Source organism: Theropithecus gelada, chromosome 13, assembly GCF_003255815.1.
Source record: "Theropithecus gelada isolate Dixy chromosome 13, Tgel_1.0, whole genome shotgun sequence".
NCBI lineage: Eukaryota > Metazoa > Chordata > Mammalia > Primates > Cercopithecidae > Theropithecus > Theropithecus gelada.
The window spans coordinates 40,612,623-40,632,942 of record NC_037681.1 but is presented as its reverse complement, the minus strand read 5'-3'; the positions used below and the strand labels follow the sequence as shown (position 1 = coordinate 40,632,942).

Below are 20,320 nucleotides of genomic sequence, written 5' to 3'. Positions count from 1 at the left end.
CTTTCTACATGGTGACATCAGAGCATTAAACCAATCGCAGAACCTTTCTAGACACCCCCTAGGCCTTGTGCAACTGCACAGGTCACGTGTCTGTGCTGAAGCTGGCCTTGTTCATGGGGATATCTGGAACACTAAATGAGACAATGTATGGAAAGTGCTTTGGTGCTTGCATGTTGTAAGCACCAAACAAATAACTATAGCATACACATGGCTTTTAGTAGGACTCTTGGTTGTAACAGAAACTCACTTCATCTAGCTTAAGTAAAGAAGCAGAATTTATTATAAGGATCCAGGAATGTGGCTCAGACTCCAAGGGTAGAGGCAGCCAGCCAGACACAGGAACATGTGACAGAGAGACATTGTCAGCACTCTCCTTTTCTCTCTCAACTCCACTCTTTTCTACAGGTTCCCTGTCTTACAGGATGGAACGAGTCTGCCCAAGGGATCCCAGGTCCAAGAGACTTTGGAGGTTGGGGTCTTAGTCCTAATTCCATACTCTAAGGGACAGCCTGTGATGGATTTATCTAGTTTCACCCACACTAAGCAACTGTATATAAAGACCCTTCTGCTATTATCAGCTTAATGGAGGGGAAAGGAGAAGGAAGGCAAAATGTGTACACCCCAGTATCTCCCATTCTTACTTGATTGTGAGACATTTCTTAAAGGAATATCTATTAATACTGAACGCAGCACACTAGGGAAATGCTGTCGTGGGTGATGGGGAGCAATGAGATGGTTGAAGCAGAGGCCTGAGCGCCAGGAATTGGATTTGCATTTTAGATAGCAGTGAGCAGAACTGATTGGAGGGAGTGAGACTGGAGACAGGAAAGCTGATTAAGAGCCAGCTACAGAAATCCAGACCTGGGAAGCAAGGCTAGTATTAGTGAGGAGGCAGAGGAAGAGACTGTCTCCAGAATTACTTGGGAAGTAAAAATCTGCGAGGCTTGGTAAGTTATTTATATTTGGAGTCGGGGATAAAAGGAAGAGACAAGGATGGTTCTCAGAGGGGTAATTTGGGGAATGAATAGGTGGTGGCACTGCCAACTATAGAGACAGTACAAGAGTGGGGGGTAGGGGATGGGTGTGACTTCAGTTTTTAACATGCTTGGCGACAAGAACATTCAAGTGAAAATATCTAGAAGCCTGAAATATGAGTCTAAGGTAGGGGCTTGGGATGGATTTCAATGTCAGACATTTTTCAGTAATAGTTAAAAACCGAAGAGCCCATGTATTCAACAGGCACTTGAGGGCACAGTGTAAAACAAAACACAAGGTCCTTGCCCTCGTGGAGCTCACAGTCGCCCAGGGAATACATACATTAAGCAAAGTATAAGGGAGGTCCTGAATCTTTACGAATTGCAGCATGTCAGGAGAGCCAGGAGCTGTGCAAACCATCAAGAACATATCAGACACGGTGCCTATTACAGCTGTGTGACCTGGAGCAGGTTAGGTTAGAATCCTGGAATCACCACTGCTTTGCACGGGGGGCCAGGACAGCAAGGCAGATTTGGGGTTTCCAACCAGCCTGTAAATCGGGAAGGAAACAGCGCTTGGTACCCGAGAAAAAGAAACAGCCAACGAGTGAGAATCACTGGCCCAGCTGGAGAACGACATGAGTTTCCTTTGTGTGCACCGGGACCAAGCACTGGGGGGGCCGACAATTTGCTGAGAGCTGGCTCCACCTGCCTGGGGTGCAACGACGAGAAGAGTGACAGCCCTCTCACGGGGTACAATCTTCTACCTCCAAATGCATCTCCCTCGTCTCGTGCGGAGGTACTGGGTGAAAGCTAAAGGCCTGAATTAACGTCCGGCTCTTGCGGGCGCCAGCACTCCGGAAGCGAAATGCCAGGAGTACCCCAAGGTGGGTGGCGCGGGCGCGGACACCCGCACACCCAGTTGGGGGAAAACAATGAGCAACCGGGTAGGAAGCCGAGAGTGAGAAGATTCAGAAGTCGAGGCCCCACGCGGTAAGACAGTCGAACACAGCGTTTGGCAACAGCACGCCTGCGCTGTCCCAGCCCGGCGCGCGCTCCCGGCGCCGCGGCAGAGCCCAGGGGGGAAACGCGAGCCCGCAAGGTGAGGGCGGGGGAGGGCACGCCGGAGAGGCGGCCGAACACGTGAGAGCGCGGAGAACGTGCGCACGCGCAGGGCGCCCCCGGCCCGCGCGGCAGTAGCGCGGGAGCTGGGACGCAAGGCATTGAAAGGAGCCGCGCCTCGGTGAGAGCTCCCCCTCCCCTTTCTCCCGGGATGCATTGCGGGCGCCCGGTGGGCGGGGGGGAGGGGAGGGGAGGCGGCGGTGGCAGCCATGTTGTTGTGAGTCTCTGTGTCTCACCCTCGGTACTTCGGTGGTTCGTAGGAGGAGGGGGAGGAGAAGGAGGAGGTGGGGTGGGGGGGGAGGGTGGTAGGTGGAGAAAGAAGACATTGCCGCCACCGAAGGCAGAGGAGGGGGAGGACCGCCAAGAGCGACGCCGCCGTGTGCCCAACGGTCGGTGTCCCCGGCTGAGGCAGCGCGGCCGCAGCAGCCCTGTAAGTCAGTCCGCGCTCGCTCTTTCTCCGGTCCTGTGGCGCTGCCGGGGTGGCTCCCTGGGCTTTGTGCGGCAGCGTCGGCGGGAGCCTATCATCAGTGGGAGGGCGGACGGGGCCTGCTGAGTGCCCGGGCCGGTGCGGCCTGTGGCCAGCTCGCACAATGCAGGGGGAGGGGTGCCGGAAGGGGGTGTGCGCGCGCGGCGGAGGGGGCTCCCGTCCGACCGCTTTCCCGCTTCCTTCCCTCCGCTGGGCCGCCGCCTGGGGGGCCTGGGGCGCCGACCCCGTTCTCCCCTAGATTCGGCGGACTGGAGGTTAGAGACTGAGCTGTCGGCCCTGGGTTTCGGAAAGTAGGGGAGAGGCCGGGTGGCCCCAGAGAAGCATGCGGATTGCAAGTGGGTGAAGAGGAAGGAGTGGGTTTATGAAAACAAGTGTGGGCATTTTCAAAGGCCCGAGTGTGTCCGGGAAAAGCTTGCCGTGGACAGATGTAGGTATGAAGCAGTGACTTGGATTCGCCTTGTTTAGGTGATGTTTTACTATAGGAACGGATTTCGATAGAAAAATATGTAACTTGTAACCAAAGACAAGATTAGCGGCTTCTGCTATTTGAGCAGTAGTTTTGTATCTGAATTGGGTCAGATTTTGGGGAAGATGTTTAAAGTTTTGTGCCCAAACACGTGTAAAAGTGTTGTTTCTGAGAACACAGCTAGAGAAAACCTACTTAACTTAGCTTTTTATTCTAACATACGTAAACTTTTGAAAGCATCATGTTAGGACTTAGTACTTCGAAATTTTTACTTGTTGAGAAAACTGGGGGCAGATGTTTGGTGAAGGAAAACATGAGAAAAATGTTTGTACACGCTGAAGAGAAATGTAATACCTGTAAAGGTATTGTATGTCAAGAAAACAGTTTTAATAAAGGGAGTTACCGAAGGATTTTTAAAGCTTGTTTAATGGTTAGATTTCGTGTTTAATAGGTGACTCTTCGCCATGTGACCTGGAGTATTGGAAGATGACTTAAGGAATCCTGTAAAGAAAAAAATAACAAAAATGAATATTTTCGATTTGTTTCTATTCTTAGCCTCCTTTTAACAATGATTTACTTCATTTGCTCAATCATCATGAGTAAATGATGGCATTTTCCGTGCTGCAAGAATTTCTTTAAAATTCCGATTTTTGGTGAAATTGCATTGTGTAGAATTTTCTTGGTGTCCATGAGGGCAGTTTTTGTATGCAGAAAATGTTTACGATAATTTTTAAAATAAAGTTATATTTCAGAAACCTGGTTCTTGAGGATTTAGGTCCAGTTTTTTATTCTGTTTACAGGTCTAGCTATTTTGAGTTATAATTGCCAGTAACAATCTTAAGCATATTCCAACAATTTAAGCTGTGTTTAACACATGCTTTCCTTAATTTGAGTCCAAAGTTCTCTTAGGTGTTCCAGTATTTAGCAAGATTTCAACTTCTAAAAAGAGCCTAAATTACTGACTTTTAATTTGTTCTTACAAAGCTGTCACTTTAGACTCAATTCTCAGGCATTACAAATACTGTATATGAATTACCACATAATACTTGGATTTTGTTTCTCTTAAGCATTCCATACTTGTTTATAAGTCTTTTTTTCTTTTTTGAGACAGGGTCTTTCTCTGTCGCCCAGGCTGGAGTGCAGGTGGTGAGATCTCGGCCCACTGCAGCCACCGCGTCCCGGGCTGCAACTGTTCTTCCACCTAAGCCTTCCGAGTAGCTGTAGCTGGGGCTCCAGGCGCATGCCACCACGCCCGGCTAATTTTTGCATTTTTGTAGACAGGGTCTCACTATGTTGCCTAGGCTCAACTCACGAGCTCAAGCGATCCCTCCCGCCTCGGCCTCCCAGAGTGCTGGGATTACAGGCGTGAGCCACCGCACCGGGCTTGTTTATAAACCTTTCTGGTGTTGAAAGATAATTTGCCTTCCTGAGTTTGTACTTATCTTAGTTAACAAAAGTAATTATGACCAGAGATTCAGGCCAGGTGTGAAATCGACAGCCCATTTTTTTCAGTAACCAAGCTGTCTCCTTTTTATAGAACCTAACATGAACTGCATAATTTTAAGTGGAAGTGGGTTCCTGTCTCCTAAACTCAAGTTCTACATACTTCCTAACTTAAATACTTTGTTGGGTTTCCAGGATATGGAAACACTTTGTATTTTTTCATATTCTTAAAATTTGCAGGTACTTAAAATATCCAAATATTTGATTCTCACATGGCTTTGTCTGCATGGCTGCAGTCACAGCTTGAGACCATTTTACTAACAGGTGTGATTAAGATAAAAATTATACTTATAACCAGGTAAATTGGTTTGTGGCATATTAAGTATATTTCTTGCTTTTCTTCTTTAATTTTTTTTTTTTTTTTAAATATAGGCGAGACTTGCTATGTTGCCCAGACTGGTCTCAAACTCCTGGGCTCAAGCAGTTCTCTCGCCTTGGCCTCCCAAAATGTTGGGATTATAAGCATGAGCCGCAGTGACAGACCCTTGCTGTTTTTAGGAAATGCATTAAAATAGTCTAACTTGTTGCTTTTGTCCTACCTTCTCCTACCTTCTCACTTCGCTTTGATGAGTTTTTAAGAGGGAAGGCTGATGAAATATGGCTGAGCCCCTTCCTCTCTCTCTCTCTCTCTCTCTAGGAGTCTTCTCCCTGCAGAAAGCACTTAATTTGCCCTGCTTTTTCATGAGAATACCAAAGTTAGACTCCTCATTTCCAGAGGACGGTAGTTGTCCAGTGCTACTTGTGACTGGGTTAAAATAATTATGGAGTGTGTTGTTAGGACGCCCTCTTGGCCTAGGTCTAAATTATGCCTCCACTGTGACTTTATCGGTAGTAAAGGAAATCTTTGGATTAGCACAAGTCCAGCTACTGTGTCTTTCAGTCAGTTCTGAATTCTGGTGTGGAAAAAGGTTTCCTCAAACCCTATCATTTAGGAGCTAATATTTTAATAGTGATTTTTATATTTGGCAATATAGACAGGAGACAGTTTTTATTTAAAACTTAATTGCTTTTGTAGTTGAAAAAGTTTTCTGTTTTCAAGCTTTTCCAGTGAGTGAAATGCTGTATAGAATTATTAGGTAGGTGCATGATAAATGCTTTTGGAATTTCATGTAGCATTATGTTTAGAGACATGTTAAGTGTTTTTTTTTCCCTTAGTGACTTTCTTCAAATAACAAAGATAAAGAGATTTATCTTTTTAAATGAAAAATCAAGGCATGCCTAATTAAACACAAGTATTAAAAGTTTTGTTTGACCTTTGCTTGGTTCCTTTTTATATTCTTAAGTGCTTTAAAGAATTTTTTAAAAGATTGTTTATTTAAGCATGTTGGCAAAAGCATAGTTTCATTAAGCTCTATTCTGCAAGTTTAGCTACTGAATCCCATCCATTTTCAGGTTGCGTATTGTAGATTTTCACTTCTTACTCTCTCACCATTCTCTTGTGGAGGAATAAAAGATTTTAGAATAGAGTACTGGGAAATATCCAAATGTACACACCTTGTATGTCTATCTCTGTAGCTGGCAAGTGCAAAAAAAGAAGTAGCATGAAGTGTAAAAGGAGAAGGGAGGTAATTGAATTGTTAGATGGTTTGATTGACTGCAAATGGGACAGGAAACAAAAAAGTAGTCATCACTATTTGGAGCAAAATATGTTGGGACCACAGTAGCACCCTAAAATGTTTCCTGGAAGGGACCTGGTGCAATTGGCTGTGAAACTGTACTCAAAACCACCTAGTCAATACTGCCTGGGGAAATGGAACCTGCAGCTGACTGCCAACACACATACAGTGTGGTCATGGCAGGGCAGTAGGGAAGGATTATTTACATTTTTTTTTAGTTCTGGGGAAAAATACGTTAATGTAGGGAACCTGGTTTGAGGATAGCTCTTTGATCTGTTTTATTGTAGTAGCCATCTTATGACAAGAGTAACAAGTTCTGGATCTCAGAGTGGTGATCCCTGACTTTAGGCAGTTTCTGAAACAGTTAAGATCAGTGAGAGAAAGATGCAATTGGTCTTATGCATTCAGACATTAAAGAAGGCAAATGAGTGTTAGAGGCAGAGTGCCCCTAAGTATAGGTCTTTTTTAGGCAGTCAAATGAAGCAAACTGTAGGAAGAAAAAAATGTGGATTGTATTGTATGATTTTATAAATACCAAAAATGTATACAGATGGGAACTGCTTGTATCTTCCATTTTGATGACCACGTCATTTTTAAGTTAATTTATTAAAAACATCTCCATAGTAGCTTATCAGTACTTTTAGCGTAATTACATGCAAAAACATTCAGTTATCTGTGATAAAACTTGAATCTTTAAAACCAATTCAACATGAACATAATTATGTTTTGAAGGTGAGAGGATAATGGCTCCAGATTTTGCCTATAGGTGTTTTCTTGGGCCACCTTTCCATGGAAGTGTAATTTATTTTTATCCAAAGAAGAGTCTTAGGTGCCCTCGTTTTAGTATCTAAATTATGTGCATCCTGCACTAGCAAAAGTAGGAGTGCTCTAGGCTCTTGCTAAAGGTAAATTGTTTGCCAGTTCTTTCAGAATCGTGGCTGAGAAAATATTCATGGAGTATGGATATTCAGTCCATTTGTAGTCTGAATATTAACATGTTGTCTTTTCATCAAGCTAGACTACCAGAAACCTGCACAATTTTTTTTTTTGAGGCAGAGTTTCGCTCTCGCCCAGACTGGAGTGCAAAGGCGTGATCTCTGCTCACTGCAACCTCAGCCACCCAGGTTCAACCAATTCTGCTGCCTCGGCCTACCAAGAAGCTGGGATTACAGGTGCCCACCATCACACCTGGCTGATTTTTGTGTTTTTAACAGAGACAGGGTTTCACTATGTTGACCAGGCTGGTCTTGAACTCCTGACCTCAAGTGATCCACCCACCTTGTTCTCCCAAAGTGCTGGGATTGCAGGCGTGAGCCACTGTGCCCTGCCCCACACTTTTTTTTTTTTTTTTTGAGAGTTGCAGACATATCATGTGCCACACACTGTCCTTAGGTGTTGGTGATAATGGTGATATGTGGTCCTTGTTTTTAAGGCCTTTATAGGAAAGTAGAGAGAAAGAGGATTAAAATTGTGATTACAGTGTAGCATGCTAGCCTGCCACAGAGGTGGTATTATAAAAGTGCTGTGGTGTGGGCACAGGGGTCCATGCCTGTAATCTCAACACTTTGAGAAACTGAGGCAGGACAATCGATCACTTGAGTCCAGGAATTCAAGAACAGCCTGGCCAGCATAGGGAGACCTTGTCTCTACAAAAAATTTAAAAATTAGTCCAGCACGATAGCACACACTTATAGTCCAAGCTATTTGGGAGGCTGAGGTGGGAGGGTCACTTGAATCCAGGAGATTGAGGCTGCAGGGAGCTGTGATCATGCCACTGCATTCCAGGCTGGGTGACAGAGGCCCTGTCTCCCCCCTTCCCCCCCCCCCAAAAAGTGCTGTGGACACATGTAGGTAGAGACTGCAGAAACAGGAAAAACTTTCCACAGGAGGTAAAGCGGAATCTTAAAATATTATAGAAGTAAATTTAGTCCCGAGATGGGTGAAGTGGCATTCGGCCAGAGGGATTAATAGCTGTAGTAATCCTGATGGGGGGAATGGCAGAGCTTAAGGTGCAGTTATAGGGAGGAGGATGACAAAGGAGAGATAGGTAGAAACCCACCAGATTGAAGTCCTTTATCTAATATGGACAGTCCAGGATTGTAATTTAGGATGATTTAGACAATCATGCTGTCCTTGGAAAGCCTTAGAGAATTACTGTGTAGTTTTCCTGGATTATATTAGGAGTTAGGTATTTGACTTTTCCTTGAGGAACTGACTATAAGAAAGACTATGAGGCTGGGCACCTAACACTGGGAGGCCGTGGCAGGTATATTGCTTGAGCTCAGGAGTTTGAGACCAGCCTGGGCAACGTGATGAAACCCCATCTCTACAAGAAACGCAAAAATTAGCTGGGCATGGTGGCTCCAGTCTGTAGTCCCAGCTACTTGGGAGGCTGAGGCACGAGGATCTCTTGATCCCAAGAGGCAGAGATTGCAGTGAGCCAAGATTGAGCCACTGCACTCCAGCGTGGGCAACAGAGTGAGACCCTGTCTCAAAAAAACAAAATAAAGTAAAATAAAAAAACAAGACTATGAAACTTTGTATCTGTTAATGGGAATGTTGAAGATATTTTCTGTTACAACTCTATTGCCTCAATAATGCTCCACTTAAGAAATTGCTTTTTTTTGCTTTGAGACTGGGGTGAGGGCAGGTGTCTCACTCTGTTGCCCAGGCTGGAGTACAGTGGCGAAGTCACTGCTCACTGCAGCCTCAACTGCCCAGTCTCAGGCGGTTCTCTCACTTCAGCCTCCTGAGGAGCTGGGACTACAGGCGCACAACATCATACCCAACTAGTTACTTTTGTATTATTTGTAGATACAAGATCTCGCAGTGTTGCCTTGGCTAGTCTCGAATTTGTTGCCCCAGGTGGTCTTGAATTCCTGGACTCAAACAATCCTCCTGCCTTGGCCTCCTAAAATACTAGGATTATAGGTCCAAGCCACCATGCCCAACAGAAATTTCTTTTAAAGCTTAGTGTTAAGAATAAGGTTGCATCTAAGGGGTTGGTATGACTTCTTTCTCTGGATAATGAGAATTGTACATACCCACTGTTTGTACAATTACTAGGACAACTAGTTAGCATTAAACTTACTAGTTTATTTGCTATTTTATTTAATAAATTGTTTAGTTATTTTTATTTAGAAACTTTCTTTTTCTTTTTTTTTTTTTTTTTTTTTGAGGTAAGGTCTCTGTCACCCAGGCTGGAGTGCAGTGGTGTGAACATGACTCACTGCAGCCTTGACCTCCCTGACTCTAGTGATCCTCCCACCTCAGTCTCTTGAGTAGCTGGGACCACAGGCATGTACCAATATGCCCAGCTAATTTTTTTGTTTGTTATTTTGTGTATTTCCTTTAAGGTAGTCTGCCATCTTCCAAACATTTGCTTAAGTGAATGAAGTAAGTTTTATTTAAATTATACTGAAGATTTTTTTTTTTAAACATAGACCCTTTTAAAAATATATAATTTAGCTGGGCATAGTGTGGCACTACTGTAACCCTAGAGGTTGAGGCAGGAGGATTGCTTGAGCCCAGGTTTGGAGGCTGTGATGGCACCACTGCACTCTAGCCTGGGAGACGGAGTAAGACCCTGTCTGTAAATATATATATGATTTAATACTTAATCCTTGAAACTAACACAGATTTGGTTTCTCTTCATACATTTCTACCTAGATGTTTGGTGGTGTTTTTGATGTAACTACTTGCCTTTTTAAAACTTAAGTATCTTTAGGAAATTGGCTTGGTCATTTCATCTCACTTTAAAGTTAACCAGTTCAAAGCTTTTCTTGATTACTTGAGGAACTTTAAAAACCAGAATGCATACTAATCACCTAAATGATTCCTTTTTACTTCAAAGATTTATCCAATTCATATATATTTCTTAGACCATTCATAAGTCATAACAAACTAAATATATTTCAAAGCTTTTAACCATAAGTTAGGGTTTTCCTAGACAAAAATTAAATCTCTGTTCTACCCAGTGTTATGAGAAAATTGAATATGTTTCATACCTCACATTCATTTTTCTTTAAGTTGTCTTGGAAATGACTAGAAACACTACATAAAATGTATTTGTGTTAACATTTATAGAAAAGTTATGGTAATACTGGGTTAAGGTTAAAGTTTTAATTGTAGAATTTCTTGGAGCCAGTAACAGAAGGAAGGAAAGATTGAACATGTACTCAGAGCTTGCAAAAGAGGAGGTGGGTGCTACTGAGCAGCATACCTGAAATGTATCGGACAAGGGACCACTTATTTCTGAGAACACTGAGTTAGTGAATAAGGAGCATACTTAGGAAAATTCTAAAGAAACTGCATTAAAGTCTGCTTCTTAAAATTGTTATTTTTCTCCAGTTGTCTCAGACCATGCATTCAGATTTCTTCCTTTAGTTCTGTTACAATTTAGTTAACATTTCTTTTTCTTTTCTTGTTTTTGTTTTGTTTTGAGACGGAGTCTTCCCCTGTTGCCCAGGCTGGAGTTTAGTGGCACAATCTCTGCTCACTACAACCACCACCTCCTGGGTTTAAGCGATGCTCCTGCCTCAGCCTCCCTAGTAGCTGGGATCGCAGGTGCCTGCCACCACACCTAGCTAATTTTTGTATTTTAGTAGAGACGGCCTTTCACCATGTTGGCCAGGCTGGTCTCAAAGTCATGACCTCAAGTGATCCACCCGTCTTGGCCTCCCAAAGTGCTGGGATTACAGGCTTGAACAACCGTACCAGGCCTCTAGTTAACATCTCTTAAGTTGTTTTTCCTTGGTGAGGTATTAATTCTAATTGATAGCATGTAACAATTGTAAATTACTAAGAGCCATGTGAAACAAGTCTTCATTTGTTGAACTCTCAGCCTAATACTAATAGGAACAAAAAGTAACACAATAACTTTTGTACTTCGATAGTTTCCAAACTGTAATGCAGTTAAGCTGTATTTATATAGGACATTTTAAGAAATTTACTTTGCTAACTTTAGTAAGTCTTAGCAACATGCAGAAATACAAAGATAAAGCCAACAGTACCTTCTCCTTTACCAAAGTTGAGTGAGGTGTTTATTTTTTCATACTTCCCACAAACATATATAGTCATACATTGCCCCGCTCCTTCTTTGAACAAAAATGGGATCATATGATACACATTAGGCAACTTGGTATTTTTACTTAATATCATGGACATTTTACATATAACTTTAATTACTTGTAATTTTTGTAATGGCTCATTGTTTTAACTTTTTTCTGTTGTTGAGTTTAGCTTATTTTTTAAATTTTGTACTACCATATAAGTGGTGCTGCAGTAAATATCTTTATATAGTTAATTCATTTGTGTTGGTGCTGTTTGTTTAAGGTAAATTTCCAAAAGAGAAACTTCTGGGTCAAAATATTTTCTTTTTTTGCGGGGATGGGGAGTGGGTGGTGTGCAGGTAAGAGCTATGGCCCCCACTGTGTTGCCTAGGCTGGTCTCCTGGACTCAAGCAGTCCTCCTGCTTTGGCCAACCGAAGTGTTGGGATTACAGGCATGAGCCACTGTGCCCAGTCCAGAGAATTTTATATTGGTTTTTAAACAAATAAAAAGTTCAGTTTGATGTGTCATTAATTCTCTAGAAAGCACTTGCATTTCAGTTTCATGTGTTACCTCAATCTTTGCAACCAGCCCTAAGAGGGAGGCATTGTTGTTTCCATTTGCAAACGGACAAATGAGATCAAGTTCATTTAGCTAGTCAGTGGCCAACCTGGAACTGTATGCTAGGTCTTTTGATTCTGATTTCTGTTACACCATGATGATTGATACTAACAAAATTTTTTAGTTGGGAAACTTCTAGGGTGTTTGTGGATACATTCCTTAGCCATATGGTGATGTATGAGTGTTTCAACCCTATCTGCACAGGGGAAGCATCACCTGGAGAGCTTAAAGAATACTAAGAAAATTCTGCCTGTCTTGCCGCCCAGATTAATTCAAGCCAGCCTTTGGCAGGTGGGACCTGAGCAACTGTAGTTTATAAAATCCTCCTACCTGGACTCTGATGTGTGTTGTAAGTGTTTGAGAACTAGTGATCTCAAAATTGGGGTGCTCCTATCCCTGAGGGGTACATGAAGAGTTTTCAGACTACATCTGTTAGTGCATTTAGTCTTCTGGGAGTCAGTTATCAGGTCCTCACCATATATGTACTGAGAAAGATGGAACTCTGATCCATTCCGCATCTTAGCGTTGTGTATTTTACCCAGGTAGTTAAACTTTGGCACCAAAGAGTTAGCTTTCTTTTGTGATTAATCCTATCTTACATTGCTGTTGGAGTGAAATGCAGCATTCTATAGAACTGGCATATTTTCACCTCCATTGGTATTTTCTGAATTCATATCAACAATATTTTTGGATGATAGGAGTAATGACTTTTTTTTTTTAACCACTTCTTCCTTCCCTAACCTGTTAAAGAATACATTACAAAGCAAAGGACAGTACTAAAATACTTTGAAAGCTAGAAATACATAAATCATGTTTATCACAGCATACTGTCAAATATATTGACTATAAATTAAATGTATGATTTAATTGGCCCTGTTTTTATTTTTATTTTTTTTTAATTTTTTTACATTGAGGAATTTATCAAGAGTAGGATAGAACTAACCTAGATGAAATGACATTTGTAAATACTTATCCTGTGTTTTTCTTTTATTTATTATTTTTTGAGATAGAGTTTCACTTGTCGCCCAGGCTGGAATACAGTGACATGATCTCGACTCACTGTAACCTCCGCCTTTCAGGTTCAAGTGATTCTCCTGCTTCAGCCTCCCAAGAGGCTGGGATTACAGGTGTGTGCCCCCAAAATTGGCTAATTTTTATATTTTTACTAGACAGGGTTTCACCATGTCTGCTAGGCTGGTCTTGAACTCCTGACCTCAGATAGTCCACCCGCCTTGACCTCCCAAAGTGCTGGGCTTACAGGCATGAGCCACCACGTCCGGTCTGCTTTTCTTTTTTCTTTTAAATTAGATGGTGAGAGAATATTTATGTCTACAAACTGGGCTTTGCTTTTTAAAAACCTGGTGTCATAAAAGTAAGGCTAATGATATTTACTGTAGTAGATATTGAGTGTACACGTAAATTCTTTTGTATTCTAAAATGGTTGGAAGCTTTCAAACAAGACTGAAATGAAAATTGAAAATATTTTTCTTTTAAGTGATGTTTGTTTAGATATTTTATTGTACTTTTTTTCCTTTTTTTTTTTTTTGAGATGAGTTAACCCTGGTCATTTTCCACCTCCTGGTCTCAAGTGTCCCACTTCCTATCTCAGTGTCCCAAGTAGCTGAGATTACAGACATGTACCACCTTGCATGCAGAATTACATAACTACTGTAATTTATTTGCAAGTCATGATACATATCCTGTATGTAAGTGTATTTAGGAAAAATCTAGTCTTGCTCATACATTGTAGTAAACATTTTTTTTTTGAAATAAGCTATAGAAATGACTTATTTTTTAGTGCTTAGATGTGGCATATTATTAATTTATTAAATATTTGGGTGCTACCATATATAAAGCCATTGATTTCCAAGTTAACATGACTATAAGAACTATATAAATGTGCTGTGATTTTATCATGTATGTATTTTAAGTATTTCTAAAGTTATAACTAGTGTGTGGAAAACATTCTAGGAGTTAAGAACTATCAAATGTAATGTAAAAATAATGCATATCCTTTTTCTAGGTGTGACCATTATTAATGGTTACGTGTGACTCGGCGCATATATGCTTGCATCCTGTTTTTACAAAACTAGGATGATAGGAGCAGAGATTGGTTTTCACGTTCCCTTTTCATGTAATAACCTGGAATATTTGTATTGTATCATTTCCCTTCCTTATTACTATATTCTTAGTATTCCTTTTGACCTCCCTCATAACTAGGAACATTTCATGGAACACTGGCATAACCAGAACAGTTGGTGAGATTGTGTGTAATTTTTTTCTTTCCTAGTTATGATTTAGAGAAGTTTTAAAATTTAATGGGCAAGATATATTAGTAATACGGCAACATACCAGTTAAATTCCGTGTGAATTAAGAGAAAGATTGTATGGGGTCAGTTTTAGGGAAAGCTGCATTTGAGCCAGACTTTGAGGGATTTGTGGGATTTGCACATGAAGGGATAAATGGTAAAGAGTTGTCCAGGTGGTTTTGTTTTGTTTTGTTTTGTTTTTGAAACGGAATCTTGCTCTGTCACCCAGGCTGGAGTGCAGTGGCGCAATCTTGGCTCACTGCAACCTTCGCCTCCGGGATTCAGGCGATTCTCTTGCCTCAGCCTCTCAAGTAGCTGAGATTACAGGCACACACCACCCCACCCGGCTGATTTTTGTATTTTTTAATAGAGACAGGATTTTACCATGTTGGCCAGGCTGGTGTCGAATTTCTGAGCTCAGGTGATCCACCTGCCTCAGCCTCCTAAAGTGCTGGGATTACAGGCATGAGCCACCACGGCTTTTGGAGAGTAGTGTAATTGGCATTAGCTTGAGTGATGGCTTATGCTTGGTTGGTATGGGAAAGAGCATGGGCTTTGGAGTTTTGGTAGTATTATGTTCTCTACCATTTTAGTAGCTTTGTATATTAGGGTAGGGAAATTGGCAAAGTAATGATACAGTATCTACTTTGCTGGATTGTAGTGAGAATTATATATAATGTGCCTGGTACAATTTGTGGCATAAAATGGGGCGCTCAATAAAATTTCTGTTGTTATTCTCTTTGGGGGAAAGTTGTCTGATTAAAAATTAGTCTCTAAAATTTGTACCCATTTGGAAATAAGTTTTTAGGAAACATTTTCATACACTAGTCAAAAGTATGGTTGAGGAAGTAATAAGTGAAATTAAGTTTATATGAAGGCTTGGACCCTAAGTGAATAAAGAGTAACCCCCTTTATAAAATTGCAGTTTATAAATGTTTTAAAACAATTTTTGTCCAAATTGTGTAACTGACCTTCAAGGCCCAGCTTAGATACCATACCTGCCTTATGTGGCTTTCTGTCAGACAACTATATGTATTTTATTAAACTTTATTTTTTTCTAACCACCTAGCATTTTTATTATGGAAGCTTTCAAACACATAGAGAGAATAGTAAGTATTGTGAACCCTTGAGAGCTACCCTCCGTATGCAACATTGTGTGAAATCTTATTTATACCCATATTTTACTTTTTGAAGGAGTATTTCAAAGTAAATCCCAAGCAATATGCCGTTTCAAGCATAAATGCTCTCACTGATGAGGACTTAACAAAAAACAAACCCAATCCTCTTGCTAGTATCGTAACTAATAGAATTCCTTACTGTTATCTAATACTCATTCTATATTTGAGTTTCTCTAATTTTTCTCAAAAAAGTCTTTATAGCTGGTTTGTGAGAAGCAGGATTCAAACAAGGCTTACACAGTTTTTTTTGACATTTAGTCCTATACCACAGTCTATGTAATCTGCTTCCCCCCTTTCAAAATTTTATGTCATAAATATGTATTTGGATCAGTAGTTTTATTATAATATTAGATTGAAGCTTAGTGTTTTTTGAAGGCAGTTCTTCATATGTGGTGGTACTGTTTCATATTACATTACATTATGAGTCATATAATGTCTTACTCCACTATTAGGATGATGTCACATTTTAAATAACAAAATAATTCAGGAATTCTAGGCCAGGTGTAGTGACTCATGCCTGTAATCCCAGCACTTTGGGAGGCCGAGGTGGAAGGATTCCTTGAGCTCAGGAGTTCAAGATAGGCCTGGGCAACATCGTGAGACCCCATCTGTACCACACACACATGCACCCAAAATTTAGCCAGGCCTGGTGGCACCTGTGGTCCGAGTTACTCAGAAGGCTGAGATGTGAGGTTCCTTTGAGCCTGGGAGGTCAAGGCTACAGTGAACCCTGATTATGTCACTGTGCTCCATGTTGGGCAACAGAGCAAGACCCTGTCTCTTAAAAAAAAAAATTATAATGTATCTTTGACTTTAGAACCACTTTTTAAGCCAGGCACATTTGCTCATGCCTGTAATCCTAGCATTTTGGGAGGCCAAGGCAAGGTGCAGATCGCTTGAGTTCAGGAGTTCAAGACCAGCCTGGGCAACATGGCAAAACCCTGTCTCTACAAAAAATGCAAAAATTAGTTGGGCGTAGTGGTATGCACTTGTAGCCCCAGCTCCTTAGGATACTGAGTAGAAGGATCACTTGAGCCCAGAAGTTCAAGGCTGTAGTGAGCCATGATCAATGCCACTGCACTCCAGCCTTGGCAATAGTGAGACCCTGCCTTAAAAAAAAAAAGTACCAAACCCCAAAAAACCACTTTTTGTGTTATGTAAAGTTTTCTAAAGCTTGTCATCTTCATTTCCATCTCAATTATTTGACCTGCTTCTTTCAGGCAATACCTAAAGCATCAAAACCCAGCATAGATTGAGGCCGTTTAGTGTGTAGATCTTCTCTAAGTAGTATATTTTTCAAAATAAGGCAACTTTTCTTCAGCAGTATTTTGATTCTTCAAATAAGTCAGTTGAGACGGTGCCTTATAAGATGAGAGACTTTTGTAAAGGCCCAAATATATGGTAATTCCCCTTTCAGAGAATTTTAATGGAACAGAAGTCTTATATTTGCACATATGTAGATTTGTCTAAATGATGAGGTTGGAATAAAACATTTAATTAAAGTATTTGAGCTTTGAGCTAATAGGGTCTTGCAAGGAGATTTTTTATTTCTGTAAGTCTGTACGTTGACAACACTAATTTTTATGCCAAATTTCATTCAAAACATAAAACTTGACTTTTTCTTATTATAGTTGAGTCAGTAATACTATTCTTTGTTATAGAGTTTTTTGCCTTGCTGATAAAGCAAGCAGAGGTAACTCCCCCATGAAAGTATTTGGACAAACTAGAAAACAGACTGTTGATGTAGCCCTTGGTTGATCCACTAGCTAAGTGACTTGTTCATCATCACTAAAAAATTGTATGATTCAATGTATGCCCTCAGAAAAATAAGAAATTACCGAGAGTTGGTGTGAATAGTAGAAACTTTGTTAAATCTTTGAAGGCTAATGGTCTGCTACAAATACCTAAACCTGAATTTAGATTTACTTTTGTCATGTGAATGAGAAAAGGCGTTGCTAAACAAAAAAATTTTGTTGGTAGATTTGCAATAAAGTGATTTAATTTGCTGAGCAGAAGAAAGTACTCTTTAGGAATTCAGCACTTGTTTGTTTGCCGTAGATACCACTAATGTTCAACGATTATGTTCTTTAAAATCAGTCCAGCTGGGTGCAGTAGCTCACACCTTTAATTCTAACAATTTGAGGGGCTGAGGCAGGAAGACTGCTGGAGCCCAGGAGTTTGAGATCAGCCTAGGCAACATAGGGAGACCCCTGTCTCTACAAAAAATACAAAAATTAGCCAGGCGTGGTGGTGTGCACCTTTAGTCCCAGATACTCCCGGAGACTGAGGTGAGGGGATGCAGAGAGCTGTGATTGCTGAGAATACACCATTGTACTCCAGCTTGGGTGATAGAATGAGACTTTGTCCCCCCCCCCAAAAAAAAAAACAGTCCAAGGAGGATGATTACGAAGAATATGTCCTAAGAAGCTTAAGTCACTCTGTGTATTGACTTATTTGTGACTCAACTAGGTTTTTATGTAATTTTGTTGTCTTTGTAATAAATACAGTCTCCAGGCTGTAGGTGACAGACTTGGAGAAGTAGTGCCCATGTGAAGTTGCAATCATTAGTCATTTTGTGTTGGTAAATGTCTTCAGCAGTACAAAAAGTCTAAGGCAAAGCCTTGTTCATTGTCCTTATGTTAAAATGAGCATTGTATATTAATATATGAAGACATGTAAATAGTCACTATCCAGATACTAATTGATTTTATGATCGAAATTCACATTGCATAAAATGTTTTTTTTATTCATTAAATGTTGAACATTTGACATAGCTAAGACAGTCACTAATCCCTTTGACCCCAGAGGTTAATTTCTACTATGGCGTTAATTTATAATTATAAGATTATAAAAGTGTGATTAGTACCATGTGGCGGTAGAGTGGTTTAATACCATATATTATATCTCCAAATGCTTTCCCCACCTATTTTTAATGGTAGGTATATGGTAAGAAGTTGGACCAGATATCCAGGAATAAATAATATTTTTAATTTAAAAAAATTTTTTGGGAGACTGGGTAATTTGTAAAGAAAAGAGGTTTAATTGTCTCATGGTTCTACAGGCTGTACGTAAAGCATAGTGGCTTCTACTTCTGGGGAGACCTCAGGAAACTTAGAATCATGACAGAAGGTGAAGCGAAAGCAGGCATCTCTTATGTGACTGGAGCAGGAGGAAGGGGGGGAAGGTATTACATACTTTTTAAACAACTGGATCTTAGAAAAACTATCACAAGAATAGCACCAAGGGGATGGCAATAATCCATTCATGAGAACTCCGCCACCATGATCTAGTCACCTTCCAGTAGGCCCCACCCCCAACACTGGGGTTTACATTTTGATATGAGATTTGGGTGGGGACACAGATCCAAACCATATCTCAGGGTCTCACTATGTTAAACTCCTGGGCTCAAGCGATCTTTCTGTATTGGCCTCCCAAAGTGCTGAGATTACAGGCATGACCCATCCTGCCCAGCCAAAACAGATAACTTTTAATGATGTAAATGTCCTATATTAATGCATTTTTTTTGGTTCTTTACACAAGCTATTTATCAATTTTTTGGCTTTTGTTTTGTTGTTGTTGTTGTTGTTGTTGTTGTTGTTTGAGACAGGGTCTTACTCTTACCATGGCTCACTGCAGCTTCAACCTCCCGGGCTCAAGCGATCCTCTCATCTCAGCCTCTCGGGTAGCTAAGACCACAGGTGTGCACCATAATGCCTAGCTAATTTTTTAATTTTTTTGTAGAGATAGGTCTCCCTGTGTTGCCAAGGATGGTCTTGAATTCCTGGCCTCAAGCGATCCTCCCACTATAGCCTCATAATGTGTTAGGATTACAGGCATGAGGCACTGTGCTCAGTTGTTGACTTTTTGGATTATGCACTAGTAAATAGGAAAACTGTCACTGAGTTAAATCAAGTTGTTATATGAGTACTTCACCTATTTTTCCTCACATCGTTAGTAACAATCTGCCTATAGAAAAATTAGCTAATATTGTTAAAGTTTAGAATGAGCAAAATAAGACACTGTCATTTCTTTTCTTTTGCTAGGAAACAGTCATAACCTCAAAAATGACTTTTTAATTCAAATATAAGATTATACTGGGTCTTGGCCAAAGAAAAGTTTCTGTCATATGTTTTCTGTGTTGGTAAGTTCTAATTATTTATTAAAGAAAATAATATTGGAGATTTGAGCCTTAATAATGCAGACCAAAAAAAATTGAAGATAGAATTTATACCCCAAGCAGTACATGGTACCATAACTCCTGAATACATTTTTTTCAAAGAAACAGTGAAATAGTATATAACCAGTTGCTAGTAGGTTCTATTGCTTGTTGGAAAAGATCTTTCCTCCCTAAGATTTAATCATTCGGATAAAGTCACTAAATTTATATCCAAATTCTAACTTTTTTATTGCCATCAGATGACACCAGCATTTGTAGCTGTTTAAGAGAAAGCAGATTGACGTACTTCAGAAATTTAGGAGTCCCACTTAGTGGCATATGGGCAACTGTCTCCCCATCCCTTCAACTTTATTATAGTCTGTATGGTGATTATTGCATGGAAGTTGGAAAAGTTATTTGTCTCCCCATTGTCTTGCCCAATTTCTCCTTCATTCTCTTTCTCATAATTGAAATAAACAGTAACACACTAAACAGAAAAGCCAAGCTTAAGTCATGCTGGTGGGGTGGGGTTTTTTTTAAGTCTTTTTACTATGACTACCCTGATTATTGAAAGATAATAATATCACCTCCATTTAGATACGATCCGTAACCCCCAGTTGTTGGGGGCAAAAAAAAAAAAAAAAAAAAACACTCTAGTAGTATAAGTGAAAAAGTTGAAAGCAAAGCCCTGATGCTTAACTTTCGGTATACTCATATTTGGAAGTGGATTTTGTGTATTTGAGTTTTGGGGAGCAGTCAAGAGAGAAAATGAACGAGAGCAGAGGTCTGCAAACTGTGGCCTGCAGGCCAAATCTGACCCATCACCTGTTTTTGCATGG

The 20,320-nt window shown here is 40.6% G+C and overlaps 1 protein-coding gene across 13 annotated transcripts in view; it reads left to right on the top strand.

The window, feature by feature from the left end:
• Window positions 1-682: 682 nt before the first annotated feature.
• Window positions 683-20,320, top strand: part of PUM2 (pumilio RNA binding family member 2) — a 107,078-nt gene continuing 87,440 nt past the window's right edge. For 5 of the 13 annotated variants that reach the window (XM_025353602.1, XM_025353615.1, XM_025353605.1 and 2 more), the window contains exon 1: window positions 2,273-2,526. The gene's annotated coding sequence lies outside the window, so the exon portion shown is untranslated. Of the gene's footprint in view, window positions 948-2,138; window positions 2,218-2,272; window positions 2,527-20,320 lie in introns of those variants that run through there. The other 8 variants (XM_025353609.1, XM_025353604.1, XM_025353600.1 and 5 more) reach the window with 3 other exon arrangements.